General features: G+C 40.9%; 1 pseudogene; it reads right to left on the reverse strand.

The window, feature by feature from the left end:
• Positions 1–21,766: 21,766 nt before the first annotated feature.
• Positions 21,767–22,789, reverse strand: LOC147897514 (4-coumarate--CoA ligase-like 7 pseudogene; annotated as a pseudogene).
• Between the last annotated feature and the right edge of the window lie 221 nt (positions 22,790–23,010).

Raw genomic sequence — 23,010 nt, forward strand, 5'->3', positions numbered from 1 at the left:
TCTCTCTCTCTCTCTTATATATATATATATATCCAAAATTATTTTAAAGATGGCCTCATGCACCATGTCATGTCCAAGCTTTCCCTCCTGAAAGACTCCTAGCCACTCGGGTAGGTCAAAGTACCTCTCTCTCTCTCTCTCTCTCTCTCTCTCTCTACCAAGGACTCTCCACTCCTTATGGTAGGCAGTCTATGGGGAATTTTGGGTTTCTTAGCCTCTTCATGAGCCACGTGTCCTAATATAAGCCTTGGATTTAATTTGGATATGAAGGCCTACAACACTTGTTGAAAAGTATGCTTTTGGAGGAAAAGCTCGTGATGGCATACTTTTGAAGGAAAAGCTCTTAATGGAAGATATGAGCACTTTTGAAGGCCTCTAAATCTATATATTTCACAAACTTCAACTCTTTAGATCATCTAGCTGATGTTAGCTCTGCCGCCCTCTCTCTTCAACATCGCTCACATCGAGAAACCACTTTGGAGGTAGAGACAAGATTTCCACGACAAATGATGAAAGAAATCATGATGAGAATTCACAGCAAGAAACTGCTTCAGAGGTAGAGACAGGATTTCCATGACAAATGACGGAAGATATCATGACAAGAATTTGGTCGATGCTCGAATTGGAATACAGATACACTCATTGAGATTTAGGTAATATATCATTCTCTTACATATTCGTGATACTCAATCTCGGCACTAATATTCTCGATGATTACAACCTCAGCACACGAGGAAGGGCCCATTCCCTCGCATTATAACTATTTGGGGAAGGAAGCGCGCCGCCTCCCCGTCCACATTATGTGTGGTTATATAAAATATATACATATCTATATATATATGTTTTCCACTTCAAGTTCTGTGTTTTCTTTTGCTTTTGCATATTCTAAATTCTTCTTTTTTTATTTGTGTGCTGAGGTGTTCGCAAGAAGGGAATGCTTAAACACATACGCCATTTGGTCAGGCCTGCTATTGCCAGCTTAGTTATAGTCATGTATTTTTCAGACACTGGCATGTCATCCTTTCTTCATTGTTAATTTATAATCAACATATTATAGATTACTCATTCATTCCCCTTAGGCTGCCTACCGTACCCTAGTTTCCTTTGTGTCAATCTGGGTGGGTGCATAATCAAGTGGTCCAATGGTGGTTTCCAAGAGAGAGCACTATTAGTGATTATGCACTATTAGTGCATAATCAGGTGATCTAATGGTGGAGAGAGCACTATTAGTGACTATACTATTATAGAGATTTGGGGTAGCTACATCTTATAAAGCACTATTATAGAGTGTATTAAGAGGTACATCCTATAAAGATTGTACTTTTGAAAGTAAAACTTAAATAGTACTCCACAAACTAAGGTCACATCACCTGGTTATTGATTTATTGCCCCAAAAAAAAAAAATCTAACATTTAAGAAAATATTTCAATTTAAACAAAATAACAAAATAAAAGCAACATCACGTTTCCTCCTCCATCCTTGCTTCACTAAATGGAATATTAATTTTTGGGAGCATGCCAAGGACCTACCTTTCATGCCTTAACCTTTTCTTCATTTAATGACATTTCTACAAACTTCGAGAGTAGACCATGCACTAGGTCATGGAAACAATTCTATAATTCCAATCATTACTTTTCCTTTCCACTTATCAGAGTTTTGTGGAAGTAGTATATTTTTCATATAGTTCGAAAGTAGCATGCTTCAATTAATTTAGGAGAGGTTTGAGTGTGGGTCTCAAGATGGTATCACAAGAGTGTTTTGTCTTTGATAAAAGGTCACTATTTAATGCATGTGATGAAAGATGCAAATGCCTTATATACCTTTTCAATTAAATTTTGGAACTTATAATGTCTCCAAACAAATGACATTTTCTATGTGAAAGTAAAAGCTTAGGCAAATGTATAACATAAAAGCTTAGGCCATAATATTTGGAAATAAGGCATATGCATGACAGAATTCCATTCTAGTAATTTTATAGTATACCAAAATGCTCAAATCAGTGTGCATTGGAGTCTCAAAGACTTGCATGTATAGCCTAGCAATGACATTACATTTGAATGATCCTTGAATCTTCAAAACAATTATTATTGATTGCTTTCACTTGAACCAAAGAGTAATCTAACTCTTAGCAAACTAGAGCGAGCAAGTGTGTGTGTGTGTGTGTGTGTGTGCGCGCGCGCGCGTGCGTGCGTGTGTGGTGTGTGTGTGCTTTAGTGTGTGTGTGTGTGTGTGTGAGAGAGAGAGAGAGAGAGTGTGTGTGTGTGTGTGTGTGTGTGAGAGAGAGAGAGAGAGTGTGTGTGTGTGTGTGTGTGTGTGTGTGTGTAGTGAGAGCTCTAGCCATGGCACCGATTCCAGCCCTCACCCGGCTCTGTTGGTGATCTCGACCTGCCCCTACTACTGCCTATGGTCCGCTACTATCAGCCACCTCTCTAGATTTCTATCTGGTCTCTTTTCCACCTCGTATTCAGCCTCTTGCAACTCCTCGTTTTGTGTGTGTGTTGTGGTGCGACCTTTGCCTTTTAGCCTCGTCAATGTTTTTGTACACCTGTACGGTCGTCATATAGTTTTCGTACACTGTCGTCCCGTTTGCATTTTCGTATAGTCCCATACGCTGTCACCGTATAGTTTCTGTACATTGTCGTCCCATCTGTTGTACAGTTTTTGTACACCTGTACAGTCGCTGTACAGTTTTCTACAGTCCCGTGTCTGCCTTTCCGTATAGTCCCATCCCCAGGTCCGTACACATCTGTTGTTTCCTGTACTTCTCCGTACAGTCCCGTGTCTGTACGCTCCTTTTTTCCTTCTTGTCTTTCCACAGTTCCATCATGGCTTTAGATTTGGAAGTTTGTACATATGCTCGAAAAGAAAGACCTGCAGATGCTAAGCGTCGCCTATCAGTGCCTGCATCACAAGATGATGAACTTACTATGGAAGCTCAGTACGTGTTTGACACCCTTAAGGATGACTTTCAGCAGTCACGACAGGAATGGGGCAAACCAATTCCAGAGGTCACGTACAAATTGAAATTGCGGTCCCTCGTCAATCCTCTCAGGAAGTTGTCTCAAATTGTGGTCATTATTTTCTTTCCCGGAAGAATCCTAGCGGCTAGTGATGTCGCGCAGTGGATTAAGTCCATCCTTGGAGATTGCTTTGTAGAGGCAGTGTATTTTTCTTCCAGAGGCTTCTATGAAGTGCATTTATCAGATGCTTCATGCAAGCAAAGGCTACTTGAGTTCTCTCCCCTGTTTTACGGGAAGCAGATGGTACATGCTATGCCCTGGTCCCCAAACAAGGATTATCAAAGTCTTATACGACATCATTGTCCTGTACTCGTCCTGTATGGGTTGAGGTTGTTAACTTCTCGGATTATATGCGTGAAGAGTTGCCTGTGGCCTGGCTGCTTCTTTGGGACAGGTCATTTGTCTTCCACGGCCCATGGGAAACCATAACAGGTTCTGCATTCTCTGGGACACTGATACACCTGCCCCTCCTATTGCAGTGGAAGTTGAGGGAGTGCAATTGGGAAAAAAGTATTTTGAATTGAAATGGGGCGTGTTTGCAAGAGCTTGTTTTGCCTGCCACAAGTTTGGGCATCTAGCCTATGAATGCCCGATGGTTCTGCGTCAGCCCCCCCCCAATGCCTTGCCACCCCAAACACGGGAAAAAAATGAGAATTTGTAAGCTAAGATAGCAAATAGAAATGGAGGAAAGAATGCCAAACCAATCACAGTCACTTGCTGGAAAAGGAAAAGATAAAGGAAAAGAGAAGATGAAAGAATGTGCAGGGATTGATCAAGATGGTTTTCAACAACCTAAGAAGGTGGTTGTATTGAAGCAACGCCCCCTTCAATCTCGTGAATGGGATGCTTCTTCTCCCTCACCCGGACAGGCTTCTACTTCAGCTCCTATCCTTCAAAATTGGGTGGGGGTACTGAAGAAGGGCATCCCCATATATGATTCAAAAGAAGGGGAAAATGCTGTGTCTTTCATGGATCATGAAGGAATGCAGCCCATGCAGGCAGAGGCTTTGCCTCTTTGATGTCTTGTTTTATTTTGATACGTTCTTGTATATACCTCTCTCATGCTCCAAACACTTAAGTGCTTTACATATAATATACAGAGTTTTTGCAATGTCTCCAAGTGGATGCTTTTATGGAATTATGTACATAAAATGAAGCCAAATATTGTTTGTTTGCAAGAACATAATCAACACTCCATGGTTGGTCATCATGATTATTTTGGCGGCTATGATATATATTATGCTGGTACCACTACCTACTCAGGTGTATGCATACTGGTTAGACATGAGCTGGAACCTCAGTTGGCCTTCAATGACAGCAGTGGCAGATGGATGGTCATACAATGTAATGTCAATGGTGATATTCTTGAGTTTGCATCAGTTTATGCTTCTTAGACCTCTGCCATGAGGGCTTCATTATGGGATTCTTTATGTAGATATCCATGGAGATCCAATGCATTCATCTATGGAGATTTCAATAATTCCCCCCTACCAAGAGATAACACCACTTCAAGGTCTCATATGCTATCATTGGAAAGGCAGAAATGGGATAGCATGCTTATTTCTGTGCAGGCTGAAGATTTATGGCTGCTACTCCAAGGGTCAGTGCCTGGATATACTTTTCATCATAATGCACTTACAACATACTGGGCAAGGCTTGATAGATGGTATTTGTTTTACCCACAACAATTTGCAGATTTTAGCCCTCATCTCTTTATAGATTTCTCATTGGGCTTGTCAGATCATGCCCCATTGTGGATGAATTTGAAGCTTGGCATGCCTCTGGATGATTTGCCACCCCTTTCCAATAAATTATTGCATGTTAATCAGGCTTATTTCTGACATCACTATTTCCAGCAAATGATCAGACTTGCAATTCATCCCTTGCCTTTGCATGCCCAGGAGGACATGAATTATGCTTGGGATAGTTTTTTCTCTCGTATGCAAAATGTCATTAGGGAGTATGGAAAATGGTGCATGACTGAATGGAGAAACGAGGTTAAATGGGCAAAAAGGACATCACAACAATTGACTGAATTTTCTCAGTTAAGGCCTCTCTCTGATTCAGAAAACGATACCCTATCACATGCTCATATTAACTTGACTGTTAATGATCAGAGGAAATTGCACAAATGGCAGATCAGGAATGAAGCCCCTCATGGATAAGGGCTGCTCATCAAAAGCATTTTTCCAAGGCTTGCATGCTACTCGAAAGAAAAACTCATGTCTAAGGGTAAGGAAGCTCGATGGCTCTTGGACACACTCTTTCTTTGATCTCCAAGATGAATGCCAAAATTACTTCCAAAAATTGTTCTCGGCTCCTAGTTCCCCATCCAATCAAATGACTGATGCTAGGACTGAATTCCTCTAATATGTTTCTGAAATAGTGGAAATGGATGATGCTCTTATCTTGGAGAGACCTTTTACTGACACAGAACTTGATAATGCATTGTTCTACCTCAGCAAATACAAGTCCCCTGGCTGGAATGGCCTTATGGTGGAATTTTATATTTCCTTTTGGGATGATTTGAAAGAAGTCCTCTTGCAAATGATCAATGTTGCCTAGCAAGAAAATCAGTTGCCGCACTCTTGGAAGCATGGCATAGTCAAGTTACTTGTGCCCAAAAAACATCTGTGTGACCATATGTCAGATTGGAGGCCTATTACTTTAATGCCTGTAGTTTACAAACTCATTGCCAAAATGATTGTGTATAGGCTTCACGGGATACTAGATGCGGGACCTCATCCTCATCAGTATGGGTTTGTGCCGCGAAGACAAATCCATGACAATATATCCAATGCTTGACTGCAATTGAATATGCTAAGTATTCGCATCAAGATGTGCTCATATTGCAGGTAGATATTGCTAAGGCATTTGACACTGTTCAATGGGATTTTATCTCTCAAATCATGACAAAGTTGGGCTTTGGCCCCAAGATAGCAAATGCAGTTTACTGGCTTTATTCTGGCTCTACTTCTCAGTGCATTCTTGGGGGTCACCTATCTCGGTCATGGACATTGGATAGATCAGTTAGACAGGGCTGCCCTCTCTCTTCTATGCCATTGCAACCCATCCCCTCTTAATGTATCTTGATCATCTTAAAAACACAGGACAGATGATTGGTCTTAAAATCCCTGGGGCTGCATCCCTTTTGGCACAAGCATATGCTAATGATTCCTTCTTTATGCCACAGAATTCTCCCCTGGAAGTTCACATGCTTATGACCACTCTTTCATTGTATGGTTTGGCAGTGGGATTGCATGTCAATTTTGACAAATCTAAATTGCTTCCCCTGAAACAATGTGACTGGCATTCTATTCTCTGGCCAGGTCAGGTGGTGCATTCCAAAGATGTAGTCAGGCATTTGGGATATCCTATAGGATGGCATATCACTAGGAAGCAGCAGCTAAAATGGATCTTCCAAAGATTTCAACATAAATTGGAATACTCAAAAATTTCTACTTGGCCTCTTCATGTCAGGCTCAGAATAGTACAATCCATTGTAATGTCCTATGTCCAGTTCTTTTTGCCTTTGCTGCATTGGTCCTCCAGGGATATTTCAGCCTTTATGTCTCAAGCTATGGAGATGTTATGGAGGACAAAAACTGCTGTGAAAGAATTGAGACTGCTAAAGACGGAAATGGTGTGCTCTCCTAGGATGCATGGTGGACTTAATGTCCTCAGTATAAGATATCATGTACTTGCAAGGAAGGCGACTATGCTCCATACTTTTTTCCGCCAACAATAGCCATGGACTTGTATGATAGCATCCATGTGTGTCAACATGAGGACTTGTGCTTATGATCATTGGACTACTGATTATTGGGAGATTTGTGGGGAAGATACCTGGCTGTCCTTTCTCTACTGCTCTAATACTTGACCGGAAACAAGTACTTTCTAAGGTCAAATGGGCTCCTGATAATTGCTCGGGGACAAACTCATTGAGGAAAGAAAGTATTCATTGGAGTGCCATCTTTGACATTCCACTCGCTTTACAGGAACCTGTTCGGGCATACAATCTCATAAAATTGGGAATTAGATACATACATGATGTGGTAGATAATCAGGGCTATGTCTTATCTTTTCCTCAGGCCATTGCTTCCTATGCATTGGGAATGCACCATAGGTCTATATGGAAGAAAATTGCTGATTTGTTGCATCCTTTTCTACCTGTTCCTCCTGTGGCTGACACAGACAGGCTTATGGATTGGAAATTGCAAACCTCTGCTACATGCACTCATCATGTTCCTCTTCCTGCCTTAACCTCCATCAAAGCCTACAGGCTTCTTCAGCCTGCTCCATGGATTCAGCAATATGCTAATACTCTGTGGCATATAAGAAAGCCCCTCTCATGGTGGCGGAAGAATCTCCGGATATTATGGAAGTGTAAAATGCAATTGAAAGAAAGACTTTTTCTTTGGAGATGCATGACAGGCACATTGTTAGTGGGAGTCACACTTGCCAAACGTCGCATTGCACCATCCACATGTTTAAGATGTAAGGCTCCTTCAGAGACTGTCCCTCATTTGCTTTGGCACTGCCCGTGTTCTAGGAACCTCCTCGGGAGAATTTCAGATCATCTTCGGCTCCGTTTCCCGAGTCACAGATTTGGGAAACATTTTTGGCTCTTTGGCAGATTTATGAGGTCTTTGTCTCAATACTCACTATTTCTCTCTTGGGTGAGATATTGGGCTCTTTGGACAATCTGGAGTGAGCATAATTTGGCATACTTGGGTCGGCAGATTCACAACTCATATGAATCTTTCTGAGCCTCATTGCGGCAATCCTTATATGATGCCTGCCATGAGGGTGATATGGATGCTTCTTGCATAGAGCTTTTCTTTTTATGTTTCTGATCTTTGGGATGCTCTCCATTTTGGAGACTTCCCATCTTGTAAATTTATGAGCATATAAATATACTGCACTGGATATTACTTAAAAAAAAGGTGTGTGTGTGTGTGTGTGTGTGTGTGTGTGAGAGAGAGAGAGAGAGAGAGAGAGAGAGAGAGAGAGAGAGAGGGAGGGAGGGAGGGAGGGAGGGAGGGAAAGAAAGAAAATTTATTAAAGTCTGCTAAAGATCGATGGGATTATGAGACTAAAGAAAAACATTATATTTGTGACTTGCCTAGCAGTAAGAATGGTCTGGAAATTGGTACAAATTCAGCTAGGAGAATCTGTCAATTTGAAAGCTATATTATTAGGCGATGCTTAGAAAACAAAACCCCATGGCTACAAGCTAGAGTACAAGCCCTATGGCAAATTTGGATCTCCAAAAATAACATGCAGTTTAACAACATTCTCATCAATGCATAGGAAGTCTTTTGCAACTGGATCACCAATTTCAGTACAAAAGGTAGCTTGCCTTAATGAAAACTATGTTTAACTATAGCAGAACTAACTTATCTTTTTCATGGGTAGGACCAGGAGTATCTTGACTTGGATAGGATGAACTTTAATGAATACTACTTCCAACTCCTCAAAGAAAAAGGTGATCATATGAAGAAATTTATTGATTGTACTCACTTTTTGGATGAAGGTCAAAGTAGTAGTACCCTCTCTCAGCTCCATGTTAAACTTGAAGAGCAATAGTTTTGGTTTAGCTTACAGTTGAAAGGAAGATGATCTGTGGTACCTTTTTGTTGCAACAACTCTTTAGATTCTTTTGTTCATATGACCTCTCTAAGGTTTTGATAGGAAAGACAATGTAAAATTTCATGATATAAATGCAAGTATGAAACTGCCTACGTTCTCTTGATGGTGATCAAACTAGTTTCATGAGTAGTTTGACAATCTGGTCCCTAGAATTCGCCCTATTGAGGAGTGTCGAGAGCCAATCTAGGTTGTAATAGGACCTGAGCAGAATCCCCACCTCCATTAGGTTAATAAGTGGTAGAAATAAAATCTAATGTCTAATTTCATTGATGCTTTTTAATTTAGAGTTCATGGATGTTGGTCGACTTACTTTCTTATAGTGGATGGCTATAGGTTCAAATGAGACTCTATAACACATTGACTTATTCAACTGTACAGGCCCAAAAAAGACATAGTTGGATATGGATTATTTGGAGCTATTAAAGAATCTATGGAACCTACTTGCATCATATGTTTTATGTTCTATCAGTTTGATCCATGTGGGAGATATCCACCTGATTATTTTTTATGGTGGGTGTGAATGCTAACAATTGATATTTGAAATAAATCCATAAAATTTCCCCCAAAAATTCCAACAGTTGGTGTATTTTTTGGACATGTCCCATGCATACAGCAATTTTGCCAAACGGATAGAGCCCATAGCTAGATTCAAGGACTTGATTTGGAGACTTCACTCAAAGTCCAAATCCACATGGCATTCAAGGACTTGATTTTGGTGAAACATGGATATGAATTTGGTCTTGAGTTTGTCTTCAGTGGTGGCTACGATGATTTTGTTATATCTGATAGACCAATCCATGAGGATATAGAGCTACTTTCTATATATTCTGTCAAAGATTTGATTTATGAAGGATAGTGGATGTGAGGTTGCAGGAGATATAGTAGCTTTGCTAGCTTGTCTGAAAAGGTCCTCCATTCTTCATGATCCTCAATTAGCCAAAGATTCCATCGTGTTTCTCACTCACATGGTTTTAGCTAGGTGATGGAGCCCCCTTCCTCATTGTTTCCCTTAAATTAAGTCAGGTTATCAATCCACACGATGGCTCATGGAACCACCCATTATCAAGCATTTCCAATGTCTCACTATAGTAAGTCGGCCAAGAATATGTAGGCCTTTCCTTCATACATGGCTTTTGTCAAGCCACTAGTACATGAGGAGTCTTTCATCAATTGTTTTGTTGCTCTAAGGCCAACCTATGAAAATGCTCCATGGATCTAAACACATTGCTTCCCTTGGCCATCTACCAAGGACATCACAGTCCACCGTACTTGGAGAGGTTTCAAGGGAAAAGATACCAAAACAAGTTTTTTTCATCCATATCTCTTACTAGGTCCCACTCACCACCGTTCACTCCTAGATATCAATTGTTTATAGAGAGCTCACGGAGCCCCATTGACTCAGGGGGGGTCACTCATCATATGTAGCCCTATCACGTGAGTTCAATAGAAGGATTTTTTTATTTCTAAAATTTACAGAAATAAATATACATAAGGGACTATTTAAAATAGTTTTGGAAAAAATTTACAGATTTGTATAGAAAAGGGGTACATTTTATTAATGAAAAAATTTACAGATAAGGGATTTTAAATATAGGCCTTGAACGCACATGATATAGAGGGTTTATACATAGTGACCCCCCTGAGCCCATTGACTACATTCTCCGAGTCCCAAGGACAAGATGACCCTTGTCAATGTCCCACCTCGACCAAGCCCATATCCTCAAACCCAGGTTTGGGACCACACACTTACATAGCCATAGCCATCACTGCATAAATCCAAGCTCGAGTCGATAAGAATCTTGGGCAGACCGCAGTCGACGACCTTGTCCATGAGGTCAGGAACGGTGATTACGAGCTTGGTTCGGGAGTCTTTCATCTGCTTGGCGATCTCGAGCGCGGGGTGTTGACAGGATTGGAGGTGGTGGCGATGGCGCGGAGGGAGACGATGGCAAAGAAGGCGACGGGGAAGTAGACAGAATTGGGGGAGACGATGAGGTCGATGTCGTGCTAGGAGATGCCGAGGGAGGAGAGGCAACGAGAGGTGCGAAGGATGAGGAAGCGGAGCTGGGAGAAGGTGAGGGATAGGGAAGAGGAAGCATCGGTGATGGCGAGGCGATGATGGAAGGAGAAATGGGAGGTGGTGCGAAAGAGGAAGGAGAAGATGTCTTGGGGGGACGAGGGGACTGATGGATGAGGGAGTGAGGGTCGAAGGGTGGTGACGCCATGGCCATGAATGAGAGCTTGGAAGAAGGACGCGGAAGGAGGAGGCACCAGGATACAAGAAGAACAAGAAGATGTAAGTTTAAGCTTCCCTATGACTCGCGCACCGAGTTTTGCTATCTCCATGAGGTGGCTAAAGCTTCCTATTCATTCCCATGCACCTACACATTGGAACTCACAAAATCAAAGTCCTAGATGATAGATCCAAGAAAAGCTCCAAGGGTCTCTATTGTACTCATTGGAGGCTTGAGCAAGTAAAAGAAAAGCTTAGAGGGTTTGATTGGAATCATAATTAGAGGCTTGAGCAAATAAAAGTAACAAGGCCCACTAGTGAAAATGCTTGCCCCTCTAATGCCCATGGGTAGCTTGATTTTCCTCCTATGAACCACATGGAAAAAGCTCTCTAAGCTAGGCTCTAAGAGCAAGTTATTAGAAAGTGCTCTCACCTAGAAAATTTATCTCAATCTGGTTTCTATCCACATTTTTCTCCACCACCTTTTCAATCAACTCTCTCTCTCTCTCTCTGTCTCTCTCTATCTCGCATGCACGTGCATGCACACACGCACGCACACACATACATATACATACACATATACATATATATATATATATATATATGCATACGCATATGCGCGCGCGTGCACACACACACACACACACACACACACAAAAAGGCACGCATGCATATGTATATATATGTATATGCATTGGCTTTTTACTCTCAACCCCTCTAAAACTTCACGTGTCATCTCCTTACACTTCAAAGGTGTGATACATTTCCCTAATCGCTCGTTTTTTCCATTTGCAAAAGCCCTTACACCCCATATGTGTCACCCTTGTTGAAGCCAAGATGCTAAGAGTACATTCCCGTACTACTTGAACGTTACTGCAACACTTAAAATAAGTGTGCCCATGAGCTTTAACACGTGTCACAAGATATCCCAAGGCATTGCATAGGTACAGGAAAGGCTAGCTGCATATACATAGGCTCTACAAAATTATAGGATCAATTGGATCATGTCTCGCCACCCACCCTCCATTGAATGAACTCTACTTCTACCTTGATAGTTACATGGAGACTAGTGAATATGGTTGAGTTTCGATTACACATGATAGTCCTTGCCAATGAGGGTCCTTCACAGTTTTGCTAACATGGGATCATCCTGTAAGCAAGCTACTAAAGGGCTGCACATGGGAGAAAATAGAATGGGAATGGGAAAAGGCGGTCCCATCCTATTCAATGTTGTAATTCTATTCCCTTCTACTTTGGATTAGGTAGGAGAGAAAACGTGGCATCCTTTAGTGTGTTATGAGGTGGAGATAAGAAACATGCGTAGAATCAATCCTTAAGCCTAAGGTGTTCACGTTGTTCATGTATATTTTCAACTTTATGTTCGATACCACATAGTGTACAATTAGCTATCTTGTGTACTCCACTCTCTCTCCCCAATCCTCCAACATGGTATCAGAGCTACTCATGCTCTATCCCTTGTGAGAGAGTGTTGCCCTTGCTTTCGTCAAGGCACCACGTTGGCATGCCTAGTCAATAGTGCCATGCCATCATTGATACATTAGCAAGACATGCCATCTCTTCATGTCAACATGCTTTGCCAATATACCATGTCATCCGGTCCACATCATCATGCCATATCATTATTGTCACCTAGGCAAACAATGCCATATAGGCACACTTTTGAAGGCAGATTATCACATCATCACACAATGCCACATCTTCATTTTTAACCACTTGATGGACAAAATTTGGCACAATATTCAAATGGTCGAATAAATTTTAATCCTTAAGAAAATTTGTAGTATAGTAAAAAGAAAAACTTCTCATCAGATCATGCTGTATATGGTAAGCTCATTTGATCTACACTTGGACTTTTTCCAAGTTTTGAGTCATTCAATATTCTTTATTGAAACCATATCCTCATCCATTATAGCATCTTGAATCTAGGAGATAAAATACCCATAAAATCAACAAGGAGAAAATCTTTTGTTTCATTTTATACATCAACATGTAGTCTACCTATAGACTAGCACAGCCTTAGTAGAGATCCAACTTTAGCAATCCAATTAAGCCATTTTCAAAATCACCTGATTAGGTCCCATCGACATTTATTATCATTGTACGTGTTCATATGTCTAAAGCAAGGCCAATACATTTGGCATTGGTTACTTCATCACATCAAAGATTTTGTGTTGCTTACTGATTCTGATTGATCTTCCTTGGATTTATCCTTGGACATACTCTTGGCTATTTTGAATGTCATTTTATTAGAGCTTGATATTTGCTAAGCACATAATTTTTTCAACATAATTTGGTTCATAGAGTTTGCAAGTAGTCCTCTCAAAGTCATGCAGTTGGATTATGCTTACAAAACACTTGTCTTGAGAGAGAGTATAATTATGTTGTGTATTGACAAGTCTCTTTTTGGTAGCTTAGAGCATAATCCCCACAAGGGTAGCTCACACATTCTAGTGTTATCGTGGATAGAAACTCTTAATGATCCATAGGTAAGCATCTAGAATAGATAACCAAGTAGCCTTTGAGTATGATGACACTTGTTTGAGTCTCATTAGAGCTATTCGCATCATATGTACTGATTTATGACACTGACTCTGACCTCCTTGGTCTTGAGAAATCGGACATAGAAGTGATGCAAACTTCTATGGATTAGCTTCCACACATTTGAAGGTAAGCCCTCAAGGTGAGGCATTTCCATCTATATCAGCATAGACTAATTTCAATGATGTCCAAAACTTACATGTATGCATGGACTTGATGCCATGTACTACCACATCAGATGATACAAATACTCAATAAGAATTCGACTAAGTCTTTAGTATGAGGCTCTCACATCTCTAGCAGCATTTGGCTATCCATGCATTAGTGCATCAAACTCCTTAGGTGAATTGATTCTAGTATTAATGATGCTTTCACCTCTATTATGGAGCATATCGTGTGCTTGGACACAAGTCACACCAATAGTTTAGATTAGTTCCTGTTTGTGTGTAATTATTCTCACTTCATCTGCAATAATGTTAGGGTGAATAGAAAGTGAGTTGTTTCAAAGAGAATACTCTGATTTTAGGGAAGTAAGCTTACTTTTAATTGCATTTTACTATAGTTAGCATTTTAAAGAGTGTGCAACATGCAAAAAGAAAAGTTTAAATTATAATATATAAATAACAAAAAGGCTTTTAGTTATGTCCTTCATTGAAGTTAAAAGAATCTAGATGTGCTAAAAATGTTTACACCTAGTGTGGAGTTTCACAGGATTCGTCGCTGTGAAAAACTGAGAAGGCAAACATGTATGCTCAATTGTCATGAGCTAAAGGTGATCCGAGCTATGCATGGCTAAACGTCCATTAACATAGGATATATCATTTATCATATGTTCATAGTAGAGCTAACAATAAGAAGGCCTAGTAGCCTAAAATATGATTGTAAATGCAAAGATTATACATGAGGTATGTGAAGTGCCAAATGATGTTATCGAGATATATCTGAATTGAATCATACACTTCTTTGCATCAAGTATGGACTTTATACTGCATCCTACCCCAGTCCAGTGGACATTATCAGTTTTGGCCCTAGAGCATGCTAGAACAATAAGGTTCCCAAGGTTGCTTTAGGGCCAAAAATGATAATGTGCACTGGATTGGGGTAGGATATAGTAAGGTATAAATGTCTTCATGTTGATGGTTTAGATGGTGGTGATCACTAATTCCAAGTGTGATGCAATATTAAATAAATTGATTTTGGAATGTCGTGATGACCGACCTACTAAGAATATTCATTTCTATACAGTTAAAAATGCCAATTTTTAAGTCGTTTAGGAAACATGCTTCCTATCATAAGTCAAAAATGAAAAACACTTGAAAATAAAAGTTTTTTATTCTATCCATCTAAGAATTATTTTTAAAAAATCATGTACATGGGAAATAGCTAAAATGATCTCAGTTTCTTTTATACCATCATATCAAAATGAAAGAAGAAAATACCTATTCTTTAAGATATGCCTTTTGTATATTTCTAGCCTAACAGCTTTGCAAAAGATCTTAAAAGCCATCATGTGTTTCATACTCATCTGCATCCACACCCTAAGCTCCTAATTTTACATCATGATCATAAGGAGATGATGTAGTTTATCCACCCTCCTCAATGTACTATCAAAAATCATGTTATCGTCATTCCTCTTCATACTTCTCAAACATGATGCACTAAATCCTCTCAAAGATTCACAAATAGTGCACAGAATTGAGAAAATCTATACCAAGTAAATTTAGGCACAATTCTAAGACAAACCAGATTGGGTTGTTCCCTACTTCCTTACAATGTGAGCCTCAACCACTTGGATGCTAGAGCAATTCTAGGTAGCAAAACCATGGCGTATATCATGATTGCAGTTGCTTCTTTTGTCATTGCATCAATGCTTCAAATGCATACACTTGGTCAACCACATGCATAATGACCTTCTTCTAACTCAATCACTCATGGTTTGGTGATGATATATGAGTAGCTATAGACTTTCAATCGGTATATGCTGTCTATCCAACTTTTGGATAGTAGCTTGTAGCAATGCACAAGGTTGTTATGGCACAGTAGAGTGCTATGCAAGCTAGGATTGCTCAAGTTTCTTTGAAAATTGTAAATCCTTTCATTATTTTATCATAAATACATGGCACCATAGAGTGCTATTCAAGGTGAGATTCTCAAGTTTCTTTGAAAATTGTAAATCCTTTCATTATTTTATCATAAATACATGGTGCAACTAAATTTTTTAATTGAGTTGTGGTGTAAGTTTCCCAAAAAAATGAAAAAATATTTAAACTTATGCCACAACTTGATAACAACATCAAATTGTATAGTATATTTTTTTCTTTCATTAAAAGAAAAACATATATGACACAATTTGATGTGTTATTGAGTTATGCCATAAGTTTCATGTTTTTTTATTTTTTAAAAGAAAAACTATGACACAATTTGATGCTGCTATCGACTCGTGTCATCATGGCATCCTCCCCTATCTTGTGGTTGAAATTAAAATTTAAGGGAATTTGATGATGTTTATGCCAACATGTAGTTTGAACTAGCTTGGCCCACACCATCCACTTACTGTGCGGGCTTTTTTAAAGTATCTTTTTTTTAAAGAAATACAAAGATAAGAGAACCTAGAGGACATGGGTGACTAGACATATATTTCACCCTCTCGAATGAATGTATGGAGATTCTTAGTGAAGTAGGAGAGGGTTGTAAAATTAGTGCTTTCACTTTGTCAGGATCAGGCTCTATCCCATTCTTTGACACTACACGCCCAAGAACCTAAATTCTAGGCTGAGCAATAGAACATTTGTTTGGGTTTAGTAGCCCACCCCTCGAGTCCAATCTTCAGAATGCCTACTTTGAACTTTCCATAATGATCCTTCCTTAAACTGAAAATGCAAATATCATCTAGAGAACCCTTAACAAACTGATCAAGAAAAGGGACGAGTACCTCATCGAAATGTTGTTGGTAAATAGATGGACCATTTGTCACTCCAAATGGCATGACTGTAAAAAAAACTCCCCAAAGTGTAATAATGGTTGTCTTCTTCTCATCTTTTGGTGCAATAGCTATCTGAAAATATCCTGAATATCCATCACATATGCTATATCATTCATGGTCTACAACTTTATCCAAGATTTTATCACGAAAGCGTAATGGATAGTGGTTCCTCTTAGTTGTTGCATTTAATGGCTTATAGTCCATGCAGACCGACCATCTACCATCCTTCTTTGGCCTAATTACCATTGGATTTCCCCAATCATCATTCTTTACCTAATAATTAAAACATGCCTTCGAAAGTCTCTCTATCTCTACCTTGAGCACTTGCTTTCCTTTGAGTCTCAGCCTTCTCAAATTTTGAAAGACTAGCCTTGCACCTTCCTTCAACTCTATCCTAAAAGTTTCCCCCGTAAATCCCTCGAACTATGTCTATGATGTCTGCGTTTAGTGAATTTGGTAGCGACCCATAATGATGTTTGATTGGTGACTGTGACTAGACTGGCTGTTCATACAGAGTGATGAAAAGGTTAGGAAATTTTTAAAACATCTTGAGATATTCATACCTTTCTTGTGAATTGAGACTGAGCATCATCTCCACCAACTCCTGCATTTGGGTTGTGGAACTCCTTGGTTGCATTAGATTTTCCATGGTTTCTAGTCTTCCCTCCTCCTTAGCATCAAATATAGCCATTAGCTAAACTTATTTCCCGCTCACCGGGATCTTCACTCTCCTCTTCACTTTCAATTTTTTTCTCTTCCTCTTCATCATCCCATTCTTCATCCTCATTTAGCTCCACATGACTCACCATGTCAAAGCTCATCTTCTTTCCTATATTGGTATGCACGGTCATCACGCCCTTTCCCAAATTTTGAATACACCCATTTTCCACAGCCAAACCTCCCTAGAATCAAGGATAAACCCCTAACTTACTAGCATAACATGGCAATTGACTTTGCAATGTACGCTGAAAGACTTCCACATCTAGATCCATTATAATACCCAAACATCTAACTTTAGCATGAGTGGACAATATGATTTTGTACCTATATTGAGCTAAAATATTTAATCCTAGCTTCTCCATACATGATTGTGTGATCACACATATATGAGAACCACCATATATATATGCTTCTCCTAAACCCACACCAGGGTGCTAGGCCTCAATTGTTGGGCATGTTGTATGTGGAGCCTGATCCTTTCTTTTATAGAGGTTGTTTTTTAGCCATCCTTTGGACCCAAACATTTTTAGACCCACTCTATGAAGGGGGGGTGTAGGGGGGGCAATGCCCCCCTACCACTACCACAGGGGGTTCATCGCGGGGGTTGCCGAGGTGTTTCAAAAATACATGAGAATTGGTGCATGAGTTGTGTAGTTAAAATTGCAACATAAGGGTGTGGCTTACATAGCATGAGAGTAGTGGATGTACTGCTTCTATCTTGTATCTTCTCGCTGGCTAGATAAGAGACTGGTTGTTTCTCCATGGACATAGCCCACACTGGGTGAACTGCATATATCTATGTATCTCTTTGTCTTCCATTCTATGCACTTTGTATATTAGGTATTTCATGCATTGTTGCTTCATTATCGCATTGGTTCTAACAACTAATTTTTGAGCATTTATTTGAGCAAGTTCCCTTGAATCGATTGGAAAGAGATTCTTGGCTTGAGACGGAGTAATGAAAAAAGAAAGCAAGTTTAAAATTGAGAGGTTCAATAGCAAGAACTAGTAGCATTGGAAGAGGCCGATTGAAGATTATCTATACTAGAAGGAGCTTTCCTTGCCATTAGGTGGGATAGCAAAGAAGCCTGCAAGTATTTCAATTGAAAACTAGAAGGTCCTTAATAGAAAGGCACTAGGAATGATATGATTGGGTTTGGCAACATCAGTGTCTTTCAACATCTTGATTAGAAGACAATGAAGGGCTTAAATGAGTACGTTGGATATATTGTATGAAAAACCATCATCTTCTAGCAAGGTATTTCTTATGAACCATTTATTCAATCTGAAGATGTCAGGAGTTTCTATAGCTAATCATTTGAATCACATTCAAAGCCATTTGCTAGCAACCTAGATTGAGCTACCAAGCTGATGGCTAGCATCTAAATGCTCCACCTAGAGACAAGATAGTACCACAAAACGCAAAAGATGCTTGATCACCGCCAAATGATAAGGTTTGGCAGTGTCACCATACCCATGATTGATCCCTAGTCCAAGAACATGGGTTCAAAGTTCTTACTAGCAATGAGGTAGCAACCAATATCGTGCTGTTGATCTTAGACTCAAGACTTTTAGCCAACCCCATATAGGTAGATCTCTACAATAATTTTTTGCTCAACCATCAAGAGATGACTGGATGTTCACAACTGCTGACCTAGAGGTTTGTCTCCAAAGTCACGTTGGTTATTTCAACAAGAAGTTCATGTGGTAGATGCTTTATCTACAAGCACACATGAATACTCTAGTAGGTCATTCTTGTCATTTCATTCAATAGTATTTCTAGATAGACATGAATGTGTTAGAACGTGTGCAAACATGAGTAATTGCATTAAGGTGCAACAAGAAGGGAGAGGGCTAATAGAACCTCACCTAAAAGTGATAAGTCGCAAATATGCAAAGAATTCGTCCCAAATATGAAGTGAGTAATTCAATACCAAGGTATATAAGCCTTGGAGGAAGAGACCTAAAATACCCTAGATCCTTTTAAAGGGATGAGGTCTCTATGACATTGCTAGGCAGTTGAGGGTTGGGGCACACTCACTACATGGCTCCACTATTGGAGTTGCCACATATTGAAAGTTCCAACATGGTATTGGAGCCAAAAGACCTAAATTTCCATCAGCACTAGTGCATGAAGAGAAGTAGGATAATGATTCGACGAAGAACAATGTATGCATCCCACATGGCACCACGAGCAAGGAGCGGTCTACTAAAACAAAAAGGACAGGAAGCTTGCAAAGCAAAAGATGCATAGAGAACCTTGGACTAGAGAGCCAAGTAGAATAGATAGCTACCTAACAACTAATGTAGATTAATGGCACGTGTCGATGAGAATGGATTGTGCAAGATGGATGGAAAAAGCGATAGGGACCATTGAAAGGACTAGTGCAAAGCAATGTAAAGAGGAAACTAGGTAGACCTAATGCAAAAAGAAAGCGAGTAGAGCTGATGCATGGGCAGAACACAAGCAAACCGGCTAGTGGACCACATGCAGTTGAGTGGATTGGCTAGTGTCTAAGAAGTGCAATGGAGACTAACGCAGTGATGCTAAGATGGCAGAAGAGCAACAGAGAATGTGTTAGATGTAGGACAAAGAAGTAAACATACAAGCATAGGCATAGCTACATTAAGGTAAGAGTAGGACTCGTGCAATAGTGGGGACTTGGATCTGACCTCTCCAGCAAGGTCTAGCAACCAAAGAGGAGAAACCTACAATGAATAGCAGTGCACAAAGAATGTATAACTACAAGCAAGAGGCAATTCATGCTTCTATTGACTAACAGAGTGGACCACAGGCAAAACATGGCAACACAAAAACATGCGAGACACATGGCCACGAGAATACCAAAAAAAGACAAACAGTACGATGTGCAACATGTGGATAAATGCATAGCAAGTCAAAAGTAGTATAGCAAGTGAACACATGAAATAATGATGACATGATAATTTCATGGCATAAGGACGGACATAAGGGATGTGGACATTGAAGACTACCTCCCTAAGATTAAAAAATCAATTTACTGGATGGAAGGGACATAGAAAAAGCTTGCTTAAAATCCATCAAAGCAGGGAGGACCGATATCTTTGTTGGTAGGAGCCATAGTGTTTATGCTAGCTTGTTTACATCCTCAATTCTCCATGACTCTCAAGTGGCTAGAGACTCCATCAAGTTCCTCACTTGCATGCTTTTAGTTGGCTCATAGAGCCCCCTTCCTCATCTTTTGCATCATGGTCCCTTGAATTGAGTAAGGTTATCACTCTTCATGATGGCTCATGGAGCCACCCACTATCAATCATTTTCATTGCTCTAGGGCCAACCTTTGAAAAACTCCATTGCTTGAAACACCCCCCTCCTCGCATCCATCTACCAAAGCACATCACGTTCTACCCTTATTGGAGGTTCTAAGGGAAAAGATACAATAACAAGATCTTTTCATCCATATCTCTTGCTAGATTCCACTCTCCATGATTTGGTCCCCTGTTAGTAGTCATAGAGAGCCTAGGGAGCCCCATCAACTAACTCTTTAACTCCAAAGGACAAGAGGACCCTTGTAAGTGAAAAATATACCAATATAAGATTTTTTCATCCATATCTCTTGCTTGATTCCACTCACCACCATTTGGTCCCCTGTCAGTAGTCATAGAGAGCCCAAGGAGCCCAATTGACTAACTCTTTAACTCCCAAGGACAAGAGGACCCTTGTCAGTAGTCATAGAGAGCCAAAGGAGCCCCCTCGACCAAGCTTGTACCCTTAGACCCAGGTTGGGGATCACACTCTTGCATAATCCCTGAGCCCCACCAAGTAAGACTCGTGACTCATCTGCCATTTCAAGGAACCCCTTGATAGTAGAAAGTTAGACTCGTGACTCATCTGCCATTTCAAGGAACCCCCTGATAGTAGAAAGTCAACCCATAGTTGTCAATGCATTCTGGCATTGATATTTACAAGGCCAAGCCAACCTAGACAATCGCTAGGAGCACCTTGCCTCACCACATAATTAGAGGACGTTCTTGCGGGATGCCATGCCAGCGTAAATGCCAGTACATGCCAGAAAAGCTTACTCATAGTTCCATTGGATGTAGTGCCAAAATGAAGCATTTAAAAGCTCCTTTCGAGAGAGAAAATTGGGCTTTCTTCCTAGGCATTTCGGTGCCAAGTCTCAACCTTCTAATAGGAATTTGGTTTTCCTTTGACATTGCTAGGCGTTGTCAGATTTCTACGAGATTTCTACAGCCTACGTGAAAGCAAAGCACATTCCCAAGAACCACAGCCCTGCCGCTGGAGCTTGCGCATTCGCGCTGGCATGGCGTCAAGCAGGAACACGCTCTTACAAGCTTGTGTGGCCAGGCAAACAATTGAGAGAGGCACTTACATCCAAGCCCCAAGTAGGAGTGCGCCCTTGGCTGTGAGCGCTATTATAAAATTTCCTTAAATGGGGATGCTGGTATTCTTGTCTCCATTTCTGCATAATTGATTTAATGATCCTCCACGCCATCCGATCAAGTTCTCTGTAATTCGGGTGTGATCGTTTGTGCGAGTCGAATTTGCGATTACGAGACAGAAGAGAGGATTTTCGACAGGCATGCTAGCGAAAATGACTATAGTTGGTGTACCTGTCGAACATCTGGAACTTGGAAACGCCTGTAGATTTCCTCCAACGTCTCCTTACCCAAGGGCGCTGCTCCATTTGTTATATCTAGCACAGAACTGAGATCGTATTTACTAGTCACATCTTGCTTTGCCAAGGCAATGATGATGGGGGGAACGAGCAGGAGATTTGTAATCTGATACAGCTGAATTGCTTCCAACATCTGTAGGAAATCGAACTTGGGCATGGTGATAAGAGTGTTTCCCCTCTGGAGCTGCCCAAATACGATCACAGCCAAGCCGTACACGTGAAACATGGGAATGATGCACAGAAAAGTCAAGTCCTTCAAGTCGTGCAAATCGGCATCTGTATTAACTTGCAGGGCGGAGGCTATGAAGTTTCTATGCGATAGAATAACGCCTTTGCTCGGGCCCGTCGTTCCCGACGAGTAAAGTAGAGCGGCTGTATCCGTCTGTCGAATGCGAACCTGAGGCATCTGGTGACCAGAAGATTCTTCCATCAATTCCGAAAGCAATCGGACGGAGGCAGTCTTCTTGTGAGCCGGCTCGCCACCGATAAGAATGATGGGCAGACCGCAGTCGAGGACCTTGTCCATGAGGTCAGGAACAGTGATGACGAGCTTGCTTCTGGAGTCCTTCATCTGCTTTGCGATCTCAAGCGGGGTGTTGACAGGATTGGAGGTGGTGGCGATGGCGCCGAGGGAGACGACAGCAAAGAAGGCGACGGGGAAGTAGACAGAGTTGGGGGAGAGGATGAGGACGACGTCGTGCTGGGAGATGCCGAGGGAGGAGAGGCAGCGAGCGGTGCGGAGGATGAGGAGGCGGAGCTGGGAGAAGGTGAGGGATTGGGAAGAGCAAGCATCAGCGATGGCGAGGCGATGGTGGAAGGAGCGGTGGGAGGTGGTGCGAAAGAGGAAGGAGAAGATATGTTGGAAGGGGTCAGAGGGGAGGGAGACGGAGGAGCGAGGGGAATGGTGTATCAGAGAATGAGGGTCGAAGGGTGACGACGCCATAGCCATTTCTGAGACAGCTTCGTAGAAGAAGAACTAATAATATGAGTAAGTCTATGCTCACACACTATATTATGAAGTAGCATCAGAAAAGTGGAAGCTTACATGCATAACACGACAACGCTTCATATGCTCTCATTCCCCCCATCTGCCGGCTTTCACCTTGGAACTCTCAAAGAAATCTCGAGTTCCAAAGAATGTCTCAAGGCCCTCCCCATAGACCC

The sequence above is a fragment of the Dipteris shenzhenensis genome, chromosome 10 (genome assembly GCF_047967505.1).
Source record: "Dipteris shenzhenensis isolate YYH24624 ecotype China chromosome 10, Dip_SZ_1.0, whole genome shotgun sequence".
NCBI classification, from domain to species: domain Eukaryota; kingdom Viridiplantae; phylum Streptophyta; class Polypodiopsida; order Gleicheniales; family Dipteridaceae; genus Dipteris; species Dipteris shenzhenensis.